This window comes from Gorilla gorilla, chromosome 1 (assembly GCF_029281585.2).
Source record: "Gorilla gorilla gorilla isolate KB3781 chromosome 1, NHGRI_mGorGor1-v2.1_pri, whole genome shotgun sequence".
Lineage (NCBI taxonomy): Eukaryota > Metazoa > Chordata > Mammalia > Primates > Hominidae > Gorilla > Gorilla gorilla.
The window spans coordinates 19,291,609-19,303,085 of NC_073224.2; the positions used below are offsets into that span (position 1 = coordinate 19,291,609).

Sequence of the window (11,477 nt, forward strand, 5' to 3'; positions counted from 1 at the left end):
GTGCCAAAAAGTTGCATGACCGTCATTAAACCTGTTTAACACCAAATAATAAGGAAAATAAAATAAAAAATTCGGGCATGGTGCAGAAACTCACTCCAAATAAATTACCTACCAAAATACTTATATAATGGTGGAAATATTCCAAAATTCCATATTTTGGGATTTATACACGAAAGATAAACAAATTAGAGGCCAAGAGGCTGCCGGAAGGGAAAAACGGGGCCTGGGAAGGCCGTTGCGAGGAATGAGCTGGGCCTAAAGAGGCCACTGGCAGGCAGGAGCTGGACCTGCCAAAGTGGCCGAAAGGCAGGAGCTTTGGACTGGGGAGGCCGCAGTGAGGCGAGAGCTAGCTGGGCGTGGAGAGTCCGCTGTGAGGCCGAGGCCGAGGCCGGGCCCGTGCAGGCCTTCGAGAGGCAGGAGGCTGGGCCTGCAAAGGCCCACTGGAGGTCAAGTTCTGGGCCTGAAGACGCCGCCAAAAGTCAAAAGCGGGGCCTGGGAAGGCCGCCGAGAGCCATGAGCTGGGCTGGGCTGAAAGAGGCCACTGGGAGGCAGGAGGAGCTGGGCCTGGAGAGGCTGACTCGAGGAAGTTTTGCACCTGGAGAGGCCGCCGAGAGGACGGAGCTGGGCCCGGGGAGGCCGACTTGCTGCTCTTCCTGGCCCAATTCCAGGCCGACTTCAGGACGATTTGGGCCTGCAGAGGCCGCCGGGAGGCCCAAGCTGGGCCTAGAGGAGCCCACCGACCGGAGGCCGTTTAGGGCCTGCAGATGCCATCGGAGGGCAGGACCTGAGCCTGGAGAGGCCACCGTGAGGCCTGAGCTAGGCCTGGGGAGCTTGGCTTCGGGAAGTTGTGGGCCTACCAGGGCCGCTGGGAGCTGGGCAGGAGCTGAGTCCAAAGACGTTGTTGGGAGGCCAGAGTCGGGCCTGGAGACGCAGCCGGGAGGAAGAGCTGGGCCCGGAGAGGACGCCGGGAGGCTGCAAGTGGGTCTGGAGAGGCCGACTTGAGGAGGCCCGGCCACTGCCTCCCGCATGGCGGCCTCTGCAGGCACAGGTGTTCCTCCTGGCTGCATCTCCCAGCCCAGATCCAGCCTCCCAGCAAACAAGCTCTTTTGGCTCAGCTCCCGCCGGCGTTTGTAGACCCCGAAGTTTCTGCAACCAAGGGCTCAGGCCCACATCCCGCCTCCAGTAGCCTGAACAGTCCCAGCTCCGGCTGGAGAAGAACGTCTGCAGGCCCCGCTGTTGCCTCCCGGGGTGTCTCCAGGCCCAGCTCTCGCCCCACCGCGACCGCCCAGGCCCAAGTCCCTGCCTGCCTCCCAACAGGCCGCGTGCGACCCTGCTCCTCCCTCATGGTGGCCTGTTGAGGCAGGGGCTCACACTGACCTCTCTCAGCGTGGGAGGGGCCGGTGTGAGGCAAGGGCTCACACTGACCTCTCTCAGCGTGGGAGGGGCCGGTGTGAGGCAAGGGGCTCACGCTGACCTCTCTCAGCGTGGGAGGGGCCGGTGTGAGGCAAGGGCTCACACTGACCTCTCTCAGCGTGGGAGGGGCTGGTGTGAGGCAAGGGGCTCAGGTTGACCTCTGTCAGCGTGGGAGGGGCCGGTGTGAGGCAAGGGCTCACACTGACCTCTCTCAGCGTGGGAGGGGCCGGTGTGAGGCAAGGGGCTCAGGTTGACCTCTGTCAGCATGGGAGGGGCCGGTGTGAGGCAAGGGCTCACACTGACGTCTCTCAGCGTGGGAGGGGCCGGTGTGAGGCAAGGGCTCACACTGACGTCTCTCAGCGTGGGAGGGGCCGGTGTGAGGCAAGGGACTCACACTGACCTCTCTCAGCGTGGGAGGGGCCGGTGTGAGGCAAGGGCTCACGCTGACGTCTCTCAGCGTGGGAGGGGCCGGTGTGAGGCAAGGGGCTCACGCTGACCTCTGTCAGCCTGGGAGGGGCCGGTGTGAGGCAAGGGGCTCCCGCTGACCTCTGTCAGCCTGGGAGGGGCCGGTGTGAGGCAAGGGGCTCCCGCTGACCTCTGTCAGCCTGGGAGGGGCTGGTGTGAGGCTAGGGGCTCAGGCTGACCTCTGTCAGCCTGGGAGGGGCCGGTGTGAGGCTAGGGGCTCAGGCTGACCTCTGTCAGCCTGGGAGGGGCCGGTGTGAGGCAAGGGGCTCCCGCTGACCTCTGTCAGCATGGGAGGGGCTGGTGTGAGGCTAGGGGCTCAGGCTGACCTCTGTCAGCCTGGGAGGGGCCGGTATGAGGCAAGGGGGTCAGGCTGACCTCTGTCAGCCTGGGAGGGGCCGGAGTGGGGCAAGGGGCTCAGGCTGACCTCTGTCAGCGTGGGAGGGGCCGGTGTGGGGCAAGGGGCTCAGGCTGACCTCTGTCAGCCTGGGAGGGGCCGGTGTGAGGCAAGGGGCTCAGGCTGACCTCTGTCAGCGTGGGAGGGGCCGGTGTGGGGCAAGGGGCTCAGGCTGACCTCTCTCAGCGTGGGAGGGGCCGGTGTGAGGCAAGGGCTCACCCTGACCTCTCTCAGCATGGGAGGGGCCGGTGTGAGGCAAGGGCTCACACTGACCTCTCTCAGCGTGGGAGGGGCCGGTGTGAGGCAAGGGCTCACACTGACCTCTCTCAGCGTGGGAGGGGCCGGTGTGAGGCAAGGGCTCACACTGACCTCTCTCAGCGTGCGAGGAGCCAGTGTGAGGCAGGGGCTCATGCCTCTGGGCAGGGTGCCAGAGGCATGAGTTGGGCATCAACAGGCCACCGTGAGGGAGGAGCTGGGCCGCACGCGGGCTGCTGGGAGGAAGGCAGGGACTTGGCCCCGGGAGGCCGCCGTGGGGGCAAGAGGTGGGCCTGGAGAGGCCCCTGGGAGGCAAGAGCGGGGCCTGCAGAGGCTGTTCTCCAACCAGTGCCGGGCCCGTACAGGCCACCAGGCGGCTGGAATGAGGCCCAAAGAACTTGGCTGGAGAAAGTTCGGGGCCTACAAAGGCGGTTGGGAGCTGGGCAGGAGTTGAGCCAAAAGAGCTTGCTTACTTGCTGGGAGGCAGGGCCGGGAGATGCCAACTTCAGGACAACTTGGGCCTGCAGAGGTCGCCGGGAGGCCCAAGCTTGGCGTGGAGGAGCCCACCGACCGGAGACCATTTGGGGCCTGCAGATGCCATCGGAGGGCAGCAGTTCATCCTGGAGAGGCCACCGTGAGGCCTGACCTGGGCCTGGGGAGCTTGGCTTGAGGAAGCTTTTGGCCGACCAAGGCCGCCAGGAGATGGGTAGCCAATGAGTCCAAAGAGGTCGTTGAGAGGCAGGAGTCGGGCCTGGAGACGCAGCCAGGAAGAGGAGCTGGGCCCGGAGAGGATGCCCGGAGGGTGCAAGTGGGTCTGGAGAGGCCGACTTGAGGATGTTCTCTGCCCGGAGAGGCCGCCGCAAGGGAAAAACTGGGCCTGGAAAGGCTGTTGTGAGGAATGAGCCCCACGGGCCTGAAGAGGCCACTGGCAGGCGGGAGCTGGGCCTGCCGAAGCGGCCGAGAGGCAGGAGCTTTGGACTCGGGAGGCCGCAGTGAGGCGAGAGCTAGCTGGGCGTGGAGAGTCCGCTGTGAGGCAGAGGCTGGGCCTGTGCAGGTCTTCGGGAGGCAGGAGGCCGGGCCTTGTCGAGGCCTGCAGAGGCCACCGAAAGTCAAAAGCGGGGCCTGGGAAGGCCGCCGGGAGGCATGAGCTGGGCTGGGCCGAAAGAGGCCACTGGGAGGCAGGAGGAGCTGTGCCTGTGGAGGCTGTTGTGAGGCAGTAGGCTCATCTGCGGAGACTGCCGTGAGGTAGGGTATGGGCCTAAATAGGCCATTGGGAGTCATGAGCTTGGTCTGTAGAGGCTGACTGGAGAGAGTTCTGGGCCTGGAGAGGCTGCCGGGAGGTAGGAGCTGGGCCAAAAGATTGAAGCACATTTACATTTATTAGGCACTTCATTTCCATTATTACACTGTAATATATAATAAAATAATTATAGAACTCACCATAATGTAGAATCAGTGGGTGTGTTAAGCTTGTTTTCCTGCAACTGGATGGTCCCACCTGAGCGTGATGGGAGAAAGTGACAGATCAATAGGTATTAGATTCTCATAAGGACAGCGCAACCTAGATCCCTCACATGCACGGTTCACAACAGGGTGGGTTCTCCTATGAGAATCAAATGTTGCTGCTGATCTGACAAGGTGGAGCTCAGGCGGGAATGTGAGCAAAGGGGAGTGGCTGTAAATACAGACGAAGCTTCCCTCACTCCCTCACTGGACACCACTCACCTCCTGCTGTGTGGCTCCTTACGGCTCCATGGCTCAGGGGTTGGGGACCCCTGCTCAAGTGCATCCAAAGCGACCCTTCCCACACCAGTCTTCATAGTGGTCAAGGGCAGCAACCACTTAGCTCCCAAGGCATGTGCCTCAGCTGGCATTTCGTCACAATCAACAGTAAGTGGTAGCTTGAGTCATTGTGAGGTCACTTCCTGGAAATCACCAGCATCCCATTTCCCACTGGCAAAGAGCTCAGCACTGCCCCCTGGGAAACCAAACCTATGCCCCAATCCCATCTGTGTGGGTTTATCTCCCGGGACCCTTCCTAACATATTAGTCAGAGTCCAATCAGGAAGCATAAACCACTCAAAAGTTTAAAGTGGTAAAATTTAATATGGAGAATTATTCATTATAACAGGTGAACAGCATAATGAGAGATAGGCTAGCACAAAGTAAAGAGAACTCTAGAGAATACAGGACTAGCCCAGGCCAGGCATGGTGGCTCATGCCTGAAATTCCAGCAATTTGAGAAGCTAATGCAGGAGGATTGCTTAAGGCCAGGAGCTAGAGACCGGTCTGGACAACACAGTGAGACCCTGTCTCTATCCAAAAAAAGAAAAAGGTTAGCTGGGAGTGGTGGTGCACACTTGTAGGCCCAGCTACTCGGAATGCTGAAGTTTGAGCCTGGGAGGTCAAGGCTGCAGCGAGGCATGATTATGCCACTACAGTCCAGCCTGGTGACAGAGCAAGACCCTGTCTCAAAGAACAAAACAACAACAACCATTTACAGATAGAAAAGAGATAGAGCTAATAAGCTAAGGAAAGATGTTGAAATGTGACAAGTAAAGTAACATGAGGTCTTTTATCTATTTAAAACAATCAAACAAAAAATGACTTACTAAATTATAATACCCTGTGCTGGCAAAGGTGCAGTGAAATGGGCACTTTCTTATACTATGAGGGGTGTTTAAATTGTATATAAGCCTTCCCGGGTAAAGCTTGTCAATTTTTTAAAATAACGGAGACAGGGTCTCACCATACTGCCATACCGCCTCCTCCAACTCTTGGCCTCAAGCAATCCTCCTCTCTTAGCCTCCCAAAGTGCTAAGATTATAGCTGGGAGGCACCCAAAACCCTGTCAATTTACATCAAGGGTAATGAGAATGTCCATTCACCATGACTCACAGTAATCTTACTTCTGGGGAGACAATTCAATCTAAACAAAAGGTCATCTGTACAAACAGTAAAAATCTGGGAGTAGCTGAAGACAGAGTTGGTAAGTGAAATAAGAAACAGTTCTAAGAAATTAAACTATGGTATCAATAGGCACCTGGTATAAAAGGTCAGTTGATGTTAGCTGCTACTTTTTTGTTGTTTTGAGACAGGGTCTCACTCTGTCACCCAGGCTGGAGTGCAGAGGCCTGATCATGACTCACTGCAGTCTCAGCCTCCCTGGGCTCAAGTGATCCTCCCACCTCAGCCTCCCAAGTAGCTGGGACTACAGGAACATGCCACCACACTAGGCTAATTCATGTATTTTTCTGTAGGGATGGTGACACCCCCTTTGTTTCCAAGGCCTATCGCAAACTCTTGGCCTCAAGCCATCCTCCTGCCTCAGCCTCCCAAAGTGTTGCGATTACCAGTGTGAGCCACCACACCTGGCCAGCTGCTACTTTTAGCAATATTATTATTATTATTCCACTCAATTAAAAATTATTATTTTCAAGGCTATGCAACAGTATGTCTCCTACAGCGTAATTGTAAAAACATATACAGTCGCCGTCCCTCAGTATACAGAATTAGTTCAAGCCCCCCATCTCTGCATATACCAAAATCCATGCTTACTCACGTTTCGCTGTCACCCCTCTGGAATCCACGTATACGAAAATTCCAAATATTAGTTGGGCATAGTGGCAAGCACCTGTAGTCTCAGCCACGTGGGAGGTTGAGATGGGAGGATCGCTTCAGCCTGGAAGGTTGAGGCTGCAGTCAGCTGTGATAGCACTACTACACTCCAGCCTTGGACAACAGAGGGAGACCCTGTCTCAGAAAAAGAAACAAAATAAAACAGGTTAGAAATTGTAATGAGGTCTGTTGGGCAAAATTCCATATAAGCAAAGTATAAATTAATAAAGCAAATCGTGATAAATTAGTACGACTGACTTTCTGGAGTTTCTGACAATAAAAGTAAGGAAAATGCAAAACACAAAGACAGAGAGTAAAAAGAGAAATTAGGAAAGCATTCTACATGTTTAATAGGAAGACACTGGGCATGTTCATGCAGCGGCAGTATGTCGTGACATGACATACCTTGGAGAGAAGTTAACAGATGAGGAAGTTGATAAAAATCATCAGAGAAGCAAAATAGTGGTAGCGACACTCAAGTAAACCATGAAATTTCCATAACTTATGTCAGCAAAGTGGGAATATTGTACAGTGTGTGTTGAAGTTCCTATACAACATTGTTTATCTGTCTTTGTTTGTAAGGAATGGATATACTAAGAGTTCTTCTTGCTGTCAAAAGAATATGTGTGAATAAGTCATTTTAACTTATTCTTCTGTTTTTCTTTTATCTTCCTGCCATCATCCCACAGCCTTACTTTAGAAATTTTTTCTTTAGAAAATTGAACAAGTGCTCCTTGTGGTGACACATACCTCTAGGATGGGAGGCATGGGTGGAAGGGTCACTTGAGGCCATTAGTTTGACACCAGCCTGGCCAACAAAGTGAGACCCCCATGTCTACAAAACAATTTAAAAATTAGCCAAGTATCATCATGTATACCTACAGTCCCAGCTACCTGAACTTACGGAGAAAGTTCAGGGCCTGGAGAGAAGGCTGGGAGGCAGGAGCTGGGTCTAAAGAGACCATTGTAACGATGGAGCTGTGCCTGTGGAGGCTGTTGTGAGGCAGTAGGCTCATCTGCGGAGACTGCCGTGAGGTAGGGTATGGGCCTAAATAGGCCATTGTGAGTCATGAGCTTGGTCTGTAGAGGCTGACTGGAGAGAGTTCTGGGCCTGGAGAGGCTGCCGGGAGGTAGGAGCTGGGCCAAAAGATTGAAGCACATTTACATTTATTAGGCACTTCATTTCCATTATTACACTGTAATATATAATAAAATAATTATAGAACTCACCATAATGTAGAATCAGTGGGCGTGTTAAGCTTGTTTTCCTGCAACTGGATGGTCCCACCTGAGCGTGATGGGAGAAAGTGACAGATCAATAGGTATTAGATTCTCATAAGGACAGCGCAACCTAGATCCCTCACATGCACGGTTCACAACAGGGTGCGTTCTCCTATGAGAATCTAATGCTGCTGCTGATCTGACAAGGTGGAGCTCAGGCGGGAATGTGAGCAAAGGGGAGTGGCTGTAAATACAGACGAAGCTTCCCTCACTCCCTCACTGGACACCACTCACCTCCTGCTGTGTGGCTCCTTACGGCTCCATGGCTCAGGGGTTGGGGACCCCTGCTCAAGTGCATCCAAAGCGACCCTTCCCACACCAGTCTTCATAGTGGTCAAGGGCAGCAACCACTTAGCTCCCAAGGCATGTGCCTCAGCTGGCATTTCGTCACAATCAACAGTAAGTGGTAGCTTGAGTCATTGTGAGGTCACTTCCTGGAAATCACCAGCATCCCATTTCCCACTGGCAAAGAGCTCAGCACTGCCCCCTGGGAAACCAAACCTATGCCCCAATCCCATCTGTGTGGGTTTATCTCCCGGGACCCTTCCTAACATATTAGTCAGAGTCCAATCAGGAAGCATAAACCACTCAAAAGTTTAAAGTGGTAAAATTTAATACGGAGAATTATTCATTATAACAGGTGAACAGCATAATGAGAGATAGGCTAGCACAAAGTAAAGAGAACTCTAGAGAATACAGGACTAGCCCAGGCCAGGCATGGTGGCTCATGCCTGAAATTCCAGCAATTTGAGAAGCTAATGCAGGAGGATTGCTTAAGGCCAGGAGCTAGAGACCGGTCTGGACAACACAGTGAGACCCTGTCTCTATCCAAAAAAAGAAAAAGGTTAGCTGGGAGTGGTGGTGCACACTTGTAGGCCCAGCTACTCGGAATGCTGAAGTTTGAGCCTGGGAGGTCAAGGCTGCAGCGAGGCATGATTATGCCACTACAGTCCAGCCTGGTGACAGAGCAAGACCCTGTCTCAAAGAACAAAACAACAACAACCATTTACAGATAGAAAAGAGATAGAGCTAATAAGCTAAGGAAAGATGTTGAAATGTGACAAGTAAAGTAACATGAGGTCTTTTATCTATTTAAAACAATCAAACAAAAAATGACTTACTAAATTATAATACCCTGTGCTGGCAAAGGTGCAGTGAAATGGGCACTTTCTTATACTATGAGGGGTGTTTAAATTGTATATAAGCCTTCCCGGGTAAAGCTTGTCAATTTTTTAAAATAACGGAGACAGGGTCTCACCATACTGCCATACCGCCTCCTCCAACTCTTGGCCTCAAGCAATCCTCCTCTCTTAGCCTCCCAAAGTGCTAAGATTATAGCTGGGAGGCACCCAAAACCCTGTCAATTTACATCAAGGGTAATGAGAATGTCCATTCACCATGACTCACAGTAATCTTACTTCTGGGGAGACAATTCAATCTAAACAAAAGGTCATCTGTACAAACAGTAAAAATCTGGGAGTAGCTGAAGACAGAGTTGGTAAGTGAAATAAGAAACAGTTCTAAGAAATTAAACTATGGTATCAATAGGCACCTGGTATAAAAGGTCAGTTGATGTTAGCTGCTACTTTTTTGTTGTTTTGAGACAGGGTCTCACTCTGTCACCCAGGCTGGAGTGCAGAGGCCTGATCATGACTCACTGCAGTCTCAGCCTCCCTGGGCTCAAGTGATCCTCCCACCTCAGCCTCCCAAGTAGCTGGGACTACAGGAACATGCCACCACACTAGGCTAATTCATGTATTTTTCTGTAGGGATGGCACAGGTCCTTACCCTGTGCCAGCAGCTCGTGTGCAGTGATCCCAGGGGACAAGGCAGTGACTGACATGTTCCCTGTCATCAAGGAGCTTTTATCATGGCTGAGAAGATGTCAGACAACTCATTAGATGCAGGTGTGATGGGATCACATGAGAAGGTAGCCCAGGTCAGGCTGGAGGTCAGGGAAGGCACCTTGGAGGGAAGGACTTTTAAGCTGAGGCTTGAATGAGAAACAGAAAGCAGGTAAACCCAGGGGTGCTGGCCAGGACCTGTGCAAAGGTAGGAAGGGGACCCAGCGGAGGAAGCGAAGGCCCGGGTGCCTGCAGCACAGACGCTGGGGAGGCCATGGCCAGAGGAGAGACTAGAGAGGCAGGTGGGGGTGGAGCAGGCAGAGGGAGCGGCGTGGATTTCACCTTAGAGCAGGGCTGGCACTGAGAGGTTTCAGCAGGGCAAGGCCAGACAGGAGCACACTGCCAGTGCCCTTTACCCTACCCTAAGCCCTTGCCATCTCCCTCCAGGTGGTGCCAAGAGGGCTCTGAGAGAGGATGTGGGGCCCAGCAGTGAGGCAGGGACCCCCTCTGGCCCTGACCCTGGGCTCTGCTGGTGGGCTGGGATGGGGAGGAGCACCCCTTTGACCCACTCTGAGAGCCCTGTCGGGGGTCCTGACCCTCACCCCAGCCTTGGGCCACCTCTCCCCAGCTCCGCAGGGCCCGGTTGGAGGAGGCCATGGCCCTGTTCGGTTTCTGCAGTTCCTGTGGGGAGCTCCAGTTGTGGCTGGCGAAGCAGACAGCGCTGTTCCAAAGGGTGCAGCCCCAGGCTGACACCCTGGAGGTCATGCAGCTCAAATATGAGGTACAGCCCTGGGAGCTTCGCACCTCCTCCTTGCCTTGCCCCTGCCTCCCTGTGGTCCGCTGCTGTGACTCAGTTTTCCAATTTAACTACTGTCCTGTCTGGGGGAGGGGAGCAGAGAGCTGGCCTGAATTTCGAGGGCCTCCTGGCCCTTAAGGACTCGGATGGCTGTCTTTCCAGGGGCAGGCAGCGTGGGCATCCCTGTAGCAGAGAGCACCACTCAGGTCCGTCATAGGCTAGAGGGGAGTGTGGGAAGAGAAAAAGTCCCCCAAGAGGGCTGGGTCCTCCTTTTCCCTAGAACTTCCTTACTGCCCTGGCTGTGGGAAAGGGCCTCTGGGCTGAGGTCAGCAGCTCTGCTGAGCAACTGAGGCAGAGATATCCTGGGAACTCCACACAAATCCAACGACAGCATGAGGAACTGAGCCAGAGGTGAGAATGAGGCAGGAGTGCAGGTGGTGAGGCAGGCAGACACAGTGCCCAGCCCGGGCCTGACTCACTGGCCTCCCGCCATGCCAGGTGGAGAGGCTGGACATGTCCGAGGCACAGGGAAAGGGCAAGGGACAGCCAGTCTGGCAGCTTCTGTCATGTGAGGCTCTGGCCAAGGCTCCAGGATGGATGGGGAGGTGTCCCTGTTGTGGAGACAACCTTGTACCCTCTGCCCAGGTGGGGGCAGCTGAAGGCCCTGAAGAGGGAGAAGGCCGTGCAGCTGGCACACAGTGTGGAAGTGTGCAGTTTTCTGCAGGAGTGTGGACCCACACAGGTCCAGCTGCGAGACATGCTCCTCCAGCTGGAGGCCCCGCAGCCAGGGAGCTCAGAGGACACCCGCCACGCCCTGCAGCTGGCCCAGAAGAAGACCCTGGTGCTGGAGAGGAGGGTCCACTTCCTCCAAAGTGTGGTCGTAAAGTACGGCCAGCGCAGTGGCGGCATTGGGAGACAGTGAGGACCATGGGAAGGCGTGGGCAGGGCAATGGAATGAGGAAGGGACAGAAATTGGGATGGGGAGAGGACAGGTAGGAGGGCTGTGGCAAAGATGGGGGGATGATCAGGAGAAAATGCTCCTAGGGACAGGAAGAGCCCTATGTTTTTTTATTTCTTTTTGAGACGGAGTCTTGCTCTGTCGCCCAGGCTGAGTGCAGTGGCGTGATCTCGGCTCACTGGAAGCCCAGCCTCCCGGGTTCACGCCATTCTCCTGCCTCAGCCTCCCGAGTAGCTGGGACTACAGGCGCCCGCCACCACGCCTGGCTAATTTTTGTAGTTTTAGTAGAGACGGGGTTTCACCATGTTAGCCAGGATGGTCTTGATCTCCTGACCTCGTGATCTGCCTGCCTCGGCCTCCCAAAGTGCTGGGATTACAGGCTTGAGCCACTGCACCTGGCGAGCCCTATGTTCTTGCTGCCCCCAGGTCAAGGGTGGGGTGGGCATTGAGAGT

At 54.6% G+C, this 11,477-nt stretch overlaps 1 long non-coding RNA gene across 4 annotated transcripts; it reads right to left on the bottom strand.

Moving 5' to 3' along the window:
- Positions 1 to 1,251: 1,251 nt before the first annotated feature.
- LOC134758760 (uncharacterized) lies at positions 1,252 to 8,906 on the bottom strand. 4 transcript variants are annotated; one of them, XR_010134308.1, is made up of 5 exons: positions 7,376 to 8,902; positions 7,024 to 7,282; positions 6,090 to 6,280; positions 3,968 to 4,025; positions 1,252 to 3,874 (listed from the first exon to the last, which is right to left on the bottom strand). It is a non-coding gene; the product is annotated as an uncharacterized lncRNA (long non-coding RNA). The 4 variants fall into 4 exon arrangements; XR_010134309.1 differs by having other exon boundaries at positions 6,086 to 6,280; positions 7,050 to 7,282; positions 7,376 to 8,901; XR_010134307.1 differs by having other exon boundaries at positions 7,050 to 7,282; positions 7,376 to 8,898.
- Between the last annotated feature and the right edge of the window lie 2,571 nt (positions 8,907 to 11,477).